The 12,787-nt window shown below is 42.1% G+C and overlaps 1 protein-coding gene across 2 annotated transcripts in view; it reads right to left on the reverse strand.

The window, feature by feature from the left end:
• Positions 1–12,309, reverse strand: part of ELFN2 (extracellular leucine rich repeat and fibronectin type III domain containing 2) — a 162,405-nt gene extending 150,096 nt beyond the window's left edge. The window contains exon 1 of one of the 2 annotated variants that reach the window (XM_087723158.1): positions 11,979–12,309. The gene's annotated coding sequence lies outside the window, so the exon portion shown is untranslated. Of the gene's footprint in view, positions 1–11,688; positions 11,940–11,978 lie in introns of those variants that run through there. The other variant, XM_087723157.1, reaches the window with a different exon arrangement.
• Positions 12,310–12,787: the final 478 nt, after the last annotated feature.

The following is a 12,787-nucleotide window of genomic DNA, read 5'->3' on the forward strand; positions in this document are numbered from 1 at the left end:
AACAAAGGATTGAAAAAAGTGTGTGTGTGTGTGTGTGTGTGTGTGTGTGTGTGTGTGTGTGTGTGTGTGTAGACCATGGAAAATTTAGGTGAATGCATCACATAATGCCCCCTTCAACACTCTGAAAAGCTATTATCTGGCTCCAACTTCAAGGTTTTCCTTCCTGGCATATCTCTTTGAAGTTTGTAATCAAAAAGATATTGTTTCCATGTAACAAATATAGCTCTGAATCTAAGAATGAATAGAGCAGGAAGAATGATATTTACAGGAAAGGATTCTGATGGAATAAAAGATCTCCTTAAGATAGCCTTCCCAGTGTTGATGCCTTCCAGATGTAGTCCCAAAGGTGCTTTTCCAAGAGGCAACTGGACTTTCTGGTTTTTCTTTGAAGACATTTCGCTTCTAATCCAAGAAGCTTCTTCAGCTCTGACTGGATGGTGGCGAATAGAAGGATTTATACTCCTTGCAGACAGCTGGACATTTGCATTCTTTTAACGACTCAGATTAAAGAATCATGAGCAGAGAAAGTCAGCACAAGTACACTCTAGTTAAAACTATGGTAACACTCTGATTCCATTGTGTCTAGGGCCTCAAACTATGTATCAAAGCCTCAGGAAAAACCTCACATTTCTTCTGAAACTCAATCAGATTCATTTGGCACCTGGGGAAGACCCATCATATAGATTCTTCTTCCCTCTGGTGGGGAACAATCATGGAAAACTCCAGGGTCAACAGGGAACAAAGGATTGATGGTAACATCCCAACCAAAGATTGCACTGCCATTGTCCTGAGACAAAAATCAGCTCTATCATGGACCTAACACAATGAGCTGAGCCCTCACAGGTCCATGGTTGTGATCGTAACCATAAATGCCATAGTTTCCTCCAACTTCATATCCAAAGAAGGTTAGTTGAAGTCCTGTAACATCCCAACCAAAGATTGCACTGCTATTGTCCTGAGACAAAAGTTAGCTCTATCATGGACCTAACACAATGAGCTGAGCCCTCACAGGTCCATGGTTGTGATTGTAACCATAAACTCCATAGTTTCCCCCAACTTCATATCCAAAGAAGGTTAGTTGAAGTCACCTGAGATGCTCCATTCCCAACCCAGCTACATACTAAGCATCATAAATAAGAAGGCTACTAAAGAGAAGGTACAGTAGTGGTAATTTGACTTCGAGAGCACAATTTCAATCTCACTTACGCTTATCAGTGGAGTAGCACACCTGACAAGCACTTGAGTTTCCTGGATAACCATAGCTACTCCACAGCTGCTGCACTGTGTCACCCTTGAAACCCACATGAACAAATTTCTAAGAGGAGAAGTTTCCGTCCAAGCCCCATAAGGTCTATGTTATACATGCATCTGCCTCTCTCATTAAAGAGCTTACCTATCAGGACTTTTACCAACTTCCTTCAACAAGTATATAAATGTTTATAGCTTGACACTCTTCAGATATGCTGAATTATCACCCACATCTGGCTTTACTTTATATAGAATAAGTGTATAAAAGTGTGTTTATATTATGGAGTACTGTATTGAATAAGAGGTATCCTGTAAAAAGGCAATTAATATACTAAACCCTTATTCGAGTAAATATCCCTTTTGTCTGAAGGTGAATCTGGCTTTGAAAAATAAACCTAATTATACATCCAATAGGTGAACTTGCAGGTTGCCTAACAGTGATGATCAGGCATTAAATACAAGTCAAAGTTCATGCTCTATTATGGCAGGATACATATCACCTGTCAGCCATCTTAGCAAACAGTTTAGTTCGGTTTAGCTACTTAAAACTAGAATACAATCTATTGCATATCAGACCAATTTTGTCCAGATAGCAGAACATAGTCTGTAACACTTCTATAAAGCATCGTTTACAATGAGATATAGCTTTATTAATAGCTATAATAAATGAGGTTGGTGGAAGGAGTTAAGAAAGTAATTTGTCAAAGGAGAGCCAAACAGAAATCAGATGCAATAACCCCTAGATGTTTAGATGAAATATAAAGCATCTTGCCTCACTGATAGCCATATGTACAAAAGATGGATGGAAAGAGATGGGTTAAAGTATCAGTGCCCCATCTGCACACATGTACAGTTGATCCAAGGAAATACAATTAATCACAATAGATATCATTTCTGCTGTGATCCTTAGGACATTTCCACTATTTCCATGTATAAATAAAATACACAAAAGGGATCAATATTAATTAATATTAAAAGTATATCCATGTTGCATTTTACAGATTTTAATACAGAGAATTTGCCCTCTTAAAAGTTTCATCCAAAGCATGTTTCCCCAACATTGTGCCCTCCACAGCATGTTATCAATTTAACAAATCTGCAGAATTATAGATTAGGAAAGGCTAGTTTAAGTCTCTGTTTTATGTAACCTGGAAGAAAATGGTCATTTTCTTTTCTTTTTCATTCTTTTCTTTTGTCTATGTATTTAAGTTAACACAGGTGGGCTATATAATGTTGTTAAAATCCAATAGAAGAAGAAGCAACAGAGGTGGTAGCAACCATGGTATCCAGATAACAAGATGTTTAGAAAGTTCCAAGTTAAGCACAGCACTTTGGAATATATATTGTAGAGAACAGGGAATCAATCGAGGCTTCAAAGTACATTGCAACAGGCTTTCAACAATGTATTTTTGTTGCAAGGGTCTTGCTCATCTAGTTCTGAACACTTCCATGTACAACTGTTACTTTGATACAGCATACTAACAACTATTCAGCACAAAAGTATTACAAAATGAACAGTTTTCAAGGGTACCCTAACTTCAACAGAGTTATGGTCTTGGCCGGATACAGAAGTTTCCCAAATCCATCTTAGACAGACATGTTTTCCAAATCCATCTTAAATAGACAAGCTGCTTGACAGCTTTATCTGCTAGAACTGAAGGTTGTTGTTTGTAGCCTATGTTGCAGCTATGCAATTCCATAGTATAAAACTCAAAGTTTTCTGGGACGTTTTCTGCTGATCATCTTCATTTTAGTCATATTCAAGACCAAAATCAAAGCACTTAAACCAGATGAAGTAGAGTTTTAAGTTACCTGCATTTGGATAATATCTAATCATATACTTCCATACAATTTTTATAAGAAGCCATCAATACATGTTGAACAAAAGAAGAGAACCAACCGATTGAGGAGTAGAATAATCTGATGCAAAATACACACTTTAAGGAATGTACTATTTGGATGGACCTGTAAAGATGAAGAATAGCATTCTCCTATTCAACAGATAGAAGTAACAGGCAATGTGTTTGCAACCAGCATATTTGCTCAAAGACTGTATACATCTGTCCTACCAAAAATGTATCACTGACTTCCTGAATCTTCATTATTTCAATGATGCATTTAACAAAAAGGTTGCTTTTAATGCAAACATAAAATACTACCAGTAATATAAATAAACTCTTAATGCCATTGTAGTCCAGCAACACTTATGTAGCAATCTAGCTCAGAAAGAAATCCAGTTTGAAATGTCACCCTCAAGTACATTTCTAAGGATCCACCAACTTTTAGCTGGGTAAACAATTGGTAGACAATTTGGAGCCATTACAAAGACTTAACTTTCATGTTTCCCCCTTTAGAGCAAATACACAATAAGTATTTGGCAAAAAACAATACTCTCCACTTCTTCAGTATGTGCCCAGAACATGCAGTCCTTCTGATGCTTGAATTACGGAAAATGATTGTTCCCTCCCCAAAGATTCTATCCTTTTGTAGGAATTAAGGCATCAGGCTAGAAACCCGGAGGAGACTGGGAGTTCTAGTCCCACTTTAGTAACAAAGCCAACTGGATGACCTTGGACTAGTCACATTCTCTCAGTCCTTGGAAGGAGGCAATGGCAAATCACTTCTGAAAAACTTTGCCAAAGACATACTGAGGGCTAGTCCAGGCTGTCATCACGAGTTAAAATTCTGCCTCAAAGGCACACATGCACCCCATGAAAAAGGACTATATACAGTACTTGGGCTAAAATCAGTGGGAATTGAAGATGGTAATGAATGTCATTTAGCTCACATCGAAACTCTGACATTTCCCTTGTATATCAATGACCAGGCAATTCTGTTTAGGAGACTTTTGCATTCTTATGTCTCAGAGCCATTACCAAAGGTTATCTACTCTAATCTGCTTTCCTTTGTGCATAGTATTCTGAAGATAGCACCAAGGGAGGTAATTCCTATGAACCATTAGATTGTCCTTCATCTCAGACTGGCAAATCATTATATATGTCCTGATGCTGACAGTCAAATCATGCCCTGTTCACACAAACACCTCTGCCTCTGGCAGAATGCAAATAGCTACTGGAAAAGAGGGAATACGGTATCACATCAACTGTGGCTGAGACAAGTCATAAAAATCTGCAATATCAGTTTTGAAGGGTTTGCAATAATGGATCAAATCATGCACATTCATTTACTGGTTTGTGGCATTTATAATATCCCTCTCCTCCAAAGATCTAAAGGCAACATCCTTATTACTTGTCCCTCCCGTTTTACTCAGAACGGACTACGAAGAAAAGTCAGTTTGACTGGTCCTAAATCACCCAGCAATATTCATGGTTAAATGCAGATTTTTGACCCCTCTCTCATTCTAATCCAAAGCTCTTGCCACTATACAGCACTGTCTTCATTGCTGCAACATGGTTGAGATCTGAAAGTCAGACAGGATTGTGGAAAACTGGTCCAGATTTCCCCTAAAACTGCCATGGAGCATGATAGCCAGGGGAATAAGCCTTGGATAATTGTTAACTATAGTCTTCAGTGCTGACTTCAGGCCTTGAAACAAGAATAAGTGCCTCCTGAAAAAAATATTGCCGGCTTAAATCCTCCAATGAGCAGAGTTATTCGTTGAAGCTTAACCCACTGCCTGTTGAGAAGGAGGGCATTTCTTCATGAAGGATTTTTAATGTGCAGAATAATTCATATTTTTATTTTGTTCTCCATCACAATATTCATGCAAAATAGGTTTCCAGCATTTTACTTTATTCATACAAGAGTTACAGGACTGAAAATCCAGAAAAAGGAAAGAACCAAACTATTCTTTCTTAAACTCAAACATAAATTCATCACTCTGTCCACAGGAGCACTTCACATTTGGTATGTTTTTATTTATCTCTGTTCAGTAATTACAAGTCTCAGAAGAGGTGGAAAGCACCCCAGATGTAACCATTGCAATATTTCTCCTTCAAGGTCATTGCAAATGAAATTAATTTTAAAAACTGAAAATAAATCACAGAAAACCCCATTTCAGTCATCAATAAAAGAATATTCATTTCATGATCACTGCCTTGGGGTTATTAAACCGAAAGCACACCCTGGTTTTTGCTGGCAGCCAGAAAGCCAAGGTGCTTCTAGGAATACTTTTTTGCATAACTGCCCTAACTCCTACATGGAATGTTAAACGGGATCATAGGAGGGGGGCTGGGGATGACTGTTTCCATTATTCTCCAGCATTAATTTCGTACTTTTTCTTCTCACACACAAATGCGTGCACACATCTCAGGAAATACTGGAGAGCTGCGCGATGCATTTTGATGGGAGCTTCTAGGAAATTCTATCTGTAAATAATCTAAGAGTCATAGCGTCCTTGGTGCTCTCTGAGCTTGGCTGTTTGCTTGCAGACATTTCATTACCTGACTAGGTAAATGTCTGCAAGCAAACAGCCAAGCTCAGAGAGCACCAAAGGCTTCACAGCTCAACCCTGAGCTATATATTGTAAATTCTCTTCTATTGAATTCTAGTCTCTTTTATTGAATCCAAGAGTCTGTCAGGATCCTTGTTTCCAAGGAAAACCTGTATGGCAGTTAAGAGATCAACTTGCTTTTATCCATCACTTAACCCAATCCTTCCTTGCTCTCTCTCTCCTTTTCTTGTACTTTTCCCCAGTAATGAAATTAAAAAATTTTTACTACCAGTTCTGTGGCCGTGGCTTGGTGGGCGTGGCAGGGGAAGGATACTGCAAATCCCATTTCCCATCCCACTCTGGGGCCAGCCAGAGGTGGTATCTGCAAGTTCTCCGAACTACTCAAAATTTCCTCTGGTTCTCCAGAACCTGTCAAAAACCTGCTGAATTTCACCCCTGCTCTTCCCTCTCCCTCCCTCCCTTCCTTCATTCCTTCTTTTGATATCATATGTATTTGATAGGGAATGAGCATCTATTTAGTATTTGACAATTTTCAGATCCTTTATATGCATTAAGCAAAAATAATACCAAGAGTGCTAACAAAAATCTTCACTAGCTCCTCCACAATTCCATGTTTCTCAGGAGATGTCCCAGCTCTATTAAGTTACATCTTTGCACTAAAGCTATTTAGTATTCACTGATAAAGTTCAGTGTTGATAGAACCAAGTTGTTATTATGGCCTGTAATTCTTCAACACTTATATCATAATAAATGTATAGTTTTTAAATCATTGCAAGCCTTTTTGTTCTTTTTCTTGCATCTGAGTAGCAAGCCAGTGCTTTGGAATATGAAGGTAACCTTTTCTCTATGGCACTTCAGCTTGTAGTTAGAAACCATTTCTAGATAATAAAATGCTACTTACTGGCAATGCCCATACATCACCAGACTCAATCGTGTCTTTGTATTGAACATAGAGAACCATAAACTAATATTATTTTGACAATGAAACTGTCTGTCTAAAAAAATTTAGAAAGTATTTCATGAAAGTGGGAGATGCATTTCTTTAAAAGACAGTCTTAGTATTAATTTAGATGGCTGAGTATGTCGGGTTAACATTCCCAACCTGGCACCCTCCAAATGTACTGACACAACAAGAGATTCAACTAGTGTTAAATCAGAGCAAACTCTTGGTTTGAAGCATCTCTCAAGAAAATTCTTTCTGGAGAGCCTTCAGTATGGCAATAATGACAACTGCAAGAAGCGGCATTGCTCCAAGGACACCCAATTTTAATATCTCACAATGACTTTATTTAAGATTGTGTTGAGAGTTTTCAGAATGTTTATACTTTTCCACAGTGTTCCAGGGTTCATCCACATATTCTACTTGTCATAGCATGAAGATGCCCTATCATATCTTTGTAGAAAAAAATGTCACAATATATTATCCATTTTATCACCAGCCTATTCCTCAAGACAGTGTGTAGTCAGTTGTATTCTGGTATACTAGGGGTGTTTTCCTTCTTATCCCAAAATTTTCCATGTAAACAATCTAGGGCACATTTAGAAGGAGCCTTGGGGCAGTGTAGTATAGGTTGATAAACAGCTCAACTCTAGTTGGCTCAGAATGGCTTTTGAGTGTCTATGAAGATTCTCAGTCATCCAGGTCATGGTTGTCTATGGAGATTCTCAGTTATTCAGGTCATGTCTGTCCCAAAGGTGCTTTTTCAAGAGACAACTGGACTTTCTGGTTTTTCTTTAAAGACGTTTAGCTTCTCAGAAGCAAAGAAGAAGCTTCTTGGATGAAAAGCGAAATGTCTTCAAAGAAAAACCAGAAAGTTCAGTTGCCTCTTGAAAAAGTACCTTTGGGACATGTCTTTTGAGAGATCAACCCTTCCTACCTAGTCTCTATGCTGGCTATTCAGTGTTATTTGGGCTCCAAGTGAGTCCAGAACTTTGGACTGAAGTTGAATTATATGTTGGTTTATATGTTGAACTTTGAACAAACTGGTTTATATTTTGCATTTTCAAAAGAATGTTTACCTATTGGCGTACACTTTCTCAGAATAATAGTTTCTTTATCAGGCACCAATCTCTTTTCCTAACAGTGTTCCAACTGTACAGACAGCAACACAACACAACCCCATTCCAGATATGTGTTAAAATGGAGACAGCACAATTTATGCCAATATGATTGTTCCCTGACTCCCAAAAGAGAAAAGGATGGCCTAATAGTTGCATGGTAGTCATCAGACCAAGTTACAAAGAGCCTAGGCCAGATGCAGCAGTGTAACCTACTGAGTACTGGAAAACCAGCAGCTAACAACAGTCCTACCCAGATGCTAGATTTCTCAACCTTGATAACTTTAAGATGTGTGGACTTCAACTCCCAGAATTCCCCAGCCAAATCTTAAAAGTTGTCAAGGCTGAGGAACTGTGGTAGAGGATTGTTTAGAAATTATCTAAAAATCTTCTGCAAAATGCTTGCATTCTGTAGCAACCCAGTTAATGTAGGGGGGGGGGAGTTGTTTGAATAAAACCGTTTGAAAGTAAATATAATGTTGCAGGGCTTCCCAGGACAGGGCTTAGAATAGAAAACATCAAATTCTAAACCTTGCTCTGTTGTGTAGCTTGTCGTTGTTTAGGATGCATCTTTCCTTCCAAGTCTTACATCATGGAGATATCATGAGGGGGAAAAATACTGCTAAAACCCCAAGTTACTTCATGTACGTTCTACCCTTCCATTCCTAATATTGTTTAAAGCAATTAACTCTAAAATACAGATTTATAATGAAACATAAACCAAATATGAAGAAGAAAGAAACATGCTGTAAATTAAGACTATTTGAGTGGGCAAATCTACATAAAGCCAAATTCCTATCTGAATAAAAACTGTATCTGTTGGGAGAAAGGCAACATGAATTGAGCCAATCCAGTCTCTTTTGAAGAGGAATTCATATTGTAGTAGGGAAGCACCCAGGAGAAAGTCCTTACTTGTATCCCTGTCAATCATGCTTTAAGTGCCCAAGGCAGCTTTAAGTTGAGTGGACTGTATCTCCCGGAATTCTCCAGCCAGCATGCTGGAAATGTAAGATGTCAGACACAGAGAGCGGATGCCCTATATATTTGGCCCCTGTTGATTGCACATAGAGGTAATGATCAACCTCTTTTCATTATTTATTTATTGGCGCTGACCTTGTTGGCCTTCTGGAAGATATAGCTTTGTCATCTGAGAATCCTATGAACCTGGTGGAAAACCAAAAGTGATTGTACTTTTAGGAAAATTAATGGTGCTCTCTCTCTCCTGTTGACTATTGTTTTAATGGTTTTTGCAGTTATTTGGGGGATTGATTTTCTGGATGCTTCATTTTGTAAGCTGCCCAGAGTCCTGTTAGCAGGGGGGGCAGCTATATAAATTTAATAAATAAATCTCTTTGCCTCTAAGCTGATCCAATTCGAGAGTTTTCCATAAGATTGCAACTTTATTAGAAAAGGCTGTAAGTAAATGTACTTGTTTAAAAGCAAACATTTCTGAGAGAAGAGAGAAATTTAAAATGTTACAACTGAGTTGAACGTCGTACAGCTAATACCAGAATAAATGAAGACTATCCAAATGTTGATAAACATCAATATTCTTCTTCATGCTGATAAACGGGTTGTGAATGCCCAAAAGTAAATCTATAAATAAAAATAAATCCCCCTTTTACAGACATGTGAAAACGTTCTTGTGTTTATCCTTAGGTGATCTTCGCATATCATCAAATCTTTGAGTTTGAGGACTTTTTCTGGGATTATCAGCATTAGAATCACAATGTGGACCCAACTTCAAACATTCCACAAAACAAACCACTTATACATTACCAAACAATCCACTGACTGTAAATTGACAACAGCCACTGACTGGTTTTATGTTATCTGGTATACTATACTATAAGTTCCAAAATTCCCAAACAGGAGGGGCAATACTTGGGAGATTCTAGAAATGGTATAGCAATACAGAGGGCATCACTTGAGGGGTGCTGGGAGACACTTAGAGAAGAACAATTATTCCAAAAGAAAAGAAGTATTTCTCACAATTCTAAAAATCAACAAAACATTAGTATAAGGTCCCTTTTTCAGTCACCGCTGCCCTTCAAGCAAACCAGGACAGAAGAATTTCTGCAGCCTTGTTCTTCCTTCCTTTTCTCAGATACTATCCATACACCCCATCACAACCTCTATCTCCTTCGGTTTCATCATCTGGTTTGCCTGCTAGGAGACTTGAGTGGGGCATGGAAAGACCAGGAGAGCTCTTGTTTAAAAATGCATGCTGCATGCAAATAAGGCTGGCTTAAAAATGCTACCACTGTTGTCAAGCGGCACTTTTCCTAGACTTGCCAGGAGGGGCCATGCCTTGCAAACCATTTAGCCCAAGTGCGGAAAGATGATATCATGGTACCCGGGGCAAATGGGGCATTTTGCCTCCATGGCTACTGTCTTCTAGCATGGATCAAATGTCTTGGCTAATGTAACCCATTGCAGATATAGCTGAAGCCCATGTATAAAATGAAACACACTTATGTGTGTGCCTTTTAATCTGCACTGACGCTTCTTTGCTTCTCCCTGCTCAAATCCACAGATCCTCAAAACTTACTGGGTAGAAGATTAAATATAGATTTATTACGGGATTATAGGATTTCCTGGACCATACACCTGGGCTCATAAATACAATAGACAGCGCTCATAGCTCCTGAGATGGATGGTTTGAATCCTTCATGCTGTGCTCCTGGCCATCCTTGATGAAAAACCAATGTATTTGCTGCCTCTCTTTCATATATATATATACATACAGACATACAGACACATTTCATATATATATATACATATATATATATACAGACATACATGTCTTGAATGCACACATATCCACGGCAACCTAGAGAGGTGTGTGCCACAGCATACTCAACAGTCAATTGCTACGCTATTTCCACTAATGTCTGCCTTGTGTGGCTTCTTCCCTCCATCCAGTTCTTTGGGTTCTCCTTGAGAAGCTTTGGGCTTTGAGCTGCTGCTGCTGCTTAAATACAAAATGGACAGATCCACCTGTTCTCTCACACACACAGACCAGCACAACCAGACATCATGCAGGGTGAATTCCCTCGAAACTTGCATGCTCTAGTGCAGGACTCCAGTGTAATGCTCCTGTAGAAAAGGCCGGTTGTATTCCGTGTGGAAACGAGGCGCCGGCGTTTCATTTACATTTAATTTGGGTACAGAAGCGGGCAGGCAAGAAGGGCATTCTTCTGCACGCAAGGTTCCCTTCAACCCGGGACAAACGGGAGACGCATCGCCCCTCCGCCCAAAGGGGGGGGGGAAAGCCCACGACCAGCCTTCGCGGGCTCCGCAAAGCGCTCCTGCCAAAGTTTCCTGGGATGACACAGAAGCGGAGGCAGGAGGCTGCGTGGATGGGCTTCGCTTCCTCCTTCTCCCCCTCCTGTTGCCGCCGCCACAACCGTGCTTGCAAATTAAAAAAAAAAATCGAAAAGCTACTCCTCCCCTCCTGCTGCTAATGCTCTTGCAGAGACCGGGATAAGAAAGCGAGCCAAAGGGAGCTGCGCCCAGCAGGCTTGAAGGTCCATCCGGAACTCCATGCCTGAGAAAGCAAGGAAATCGCTCAGCTTGCCCGCATCCCGGCAAATCTCGCCTTCCTTCCTTCCTTCCTTCCTTCCTCCTCCTCCTCCTCCTCCTCCTCTTTCTCCCTCCTGCAAGCCCGACTCTTCCCTCGCCTGGATCGCGCCCCCGGACCTTCCGCCTACATTCCGCCTATTTTGTTCCACACCTAGGCAGCAGGGGGATTAGGGCAGGGGGACAGGCAGGGAGGAGGGAGACGCGTCGTTTTTTTCCCTCTCCCTCCACCGCCCCCCCCTTCCGCCCACTCCCCGAGCTTTTACAAAAGGCAACGCGCACACGCCGACGCTGGCCGACACGAGTTGGGACGGCTGCATCTCCAGCTTCGCGCCGAGACCCCCGCTTCGAGGGACACCACCCACCCAACCATTCCGGCCGCCTACCTGCTTCTCCGCAAGCGACGCTTCCCCCAAGTTCAGGCTTGGCATCCCAACGAGAGATCGAGGAGGAGGAGGACCACTCTTCATTCAAATTCCTGCCGTTCGCCGAGGGGAGGACTTCAATCGGGAGAGAAACACGCTGTGCGCGCGCCTGCGTACCTCTGCGTGCGTGTGTGTGTGTGTAAGGCGCGCGCACACACACACACACCCTTCTTCCCCTGAAATGGTGCCCGTCTTCGGTTTATGCTTCCCCCCCCCCCCTCAACCCGCGGAGTGTTCAAGCCGTCGGTCACCTTAAAGTCCGATTCCACCGTGGGGCAATGGAGATTTCACCCGCGGGGAAGCCCCGATCGGGTTTGGGGAGCCAGCAGAGGTTGCCGGCTCTGGTACTGGAGATAACCGGCGGAAGAAGCCGGGCTTTGCCAGCCGTCGCTACCGCAGCCGCGTCACTGGGAAATGGATCAAGAGCAGGCGGGCGGGACGTGCCTGGAGAGTGATCCCGGAGGCCAGGCGGTTGGCAGGTCGAAGGGACGACGCCGGCCGCCTCCCCGCCTCTCCAGGTGGGGTTTGTGGGGCCCGATTCGGGTGCTCCCGTAGCTGGAGATCTCCACGCTCCCTTCACGCCAACGACGCCTCCACACACACACACCTCCACACACACGCACACACTTTAACAGGGGCTGGGAAACAGCCGCACGCCTGCGTGCACACGCAACAGCTGGTTATTGTTATCCGTGTGCCCGGTTGCAAGGCATGGCAGCGCCGAGATCAGCAGCGTGGGCTGGGAAGGGAGGAGGAAGAGGAATTGGGGGGCGGGGGGGGGAGACAGGGCGCGCCAGAAGTCGCAACTGCAGAGCAGGTATTCCTCGCCGTGTCCCGTCTCTCCCACCCGCTCTCCTTTTCTCCATTTGCCCACCCGAAGCCTAGGCACGCGAGAGGTAGCAGCTGCCTGGAAAGTCCCAATGGGTGTACACGCGGCCGAGACCAGCTGCCGGCGCCGACCCGCGTCCCTGACAACAGCTGGGAAGAAGCATGGAGAGGTGTGCAGGGAGAAGAGACAGCAATTTTCCAGATGTTTAATGCAGCAACTGGAAAATTAACC

Source organism: Thamnophis sirtalis, unplaced genomic scaffold (assembly GCF_051295495.1).
Source record: "Thamnophis sirtalis isolate CommonGarterSnake01/CBP01778 unplaced genomic scaffold, rThaSir2_p1.2 scaffold_9, whole genome shotgun sequence".
Classification (NCBI taxonomy): Eukaryota; Metazoa; Chordata; class Lepidosauria; order Squamata; family Natricidae; genus Thamnophis; species Thamnophis sirtalis.